General features: G+C 47.5%; 1 protein-coding gene across 1 annotated transcript in view; it reads right to left on the reverse strand.

Annotated features, from left to right (window-relative positions):
- SH3BP5 (SH3-domain binding protein 5 (BTK-associated)) overlaps positions 1-729 on the reverse strand; it is a 61,049-nt gene that overhangs the window by 55,538 nt on the left and 4,782 nt on the right. The window lies entirely within an intron of this gene.

Genomic DNA, 729 nt, shown 5'->3' on the forward strand with positions numbered 1-729 from the left:
AGGTATGTGGAAACATGTTGCAAGCTGAAGAACCTAAGGCCAAAATTAGATCAATAGGCACTAACGGAGCTCAGCTTCTCAAAATCAGGGCAGTAACAAGCTAGCTTTTGGCTGAGAGCCTCTCTCTGTGTAACCATATTTTGTGAATTTTGCAATTGCTCTGCTCAGCCCTGGAAAAGAAATGCTCACGATGGAGAAAAGAATGACAATTACAGCAAGGAGGGCCCTACGCCAAGGATCCATCCTCTCAGCAATGTACACACATGCTTATATTCACTCATGACAAACGGTCCCAGCAACGCTGGAGGCAAAAGCCATAAATCTGCAGAGACCTAAAAATACATTTCATTTCAGGGACCACAGCGTGCTGAAGTTTGCACCAGGCAATTGGTCAAGACGCGATTTTGGGGAGACGAGCTTTGTTTAGAAACCATGCAAGAATAAAAAGCCTTTCAGAAGGCATTCATAGAGAGGAAACACCATCTTCCACTAAAGCTCCTTTTTTAAACACATAAAAATAACAACAAAAAAAGAAAATCTATGTTTTCCCCCATTTACGGATTTCTGAGCACCAGCCCTGTTTCACGAGCCAAGGTCACGCTGTCATGGTCAAAAATAAAAGGGGAGGGGGATTTCGGCAGGAGAAGGAGGAAGGACGCCCAGGGGAGCCCGAGGCAGAGCCCTGCCCTGTGCCGCGGGGTAACAAAGGGCCGGGGCGCCCCGCGGCCG

This window comes from Pygoscelis adeliae, unplaced genomic scaffold (assembly GCF_000699105.1).
Source record: "Pygoscelis adeliae isolate BGI_AS28 unplaced genomic scaffold, ASM69910v1 Scaffold25, whole genome shotgun sequence".
Taxonomy (NCBI): Eukaryota; Metazoa; Chordata; class Aves; order Sphenisciformes; family Spheniscidae; genus Pygoscelis; species Pygoscelis adeliae.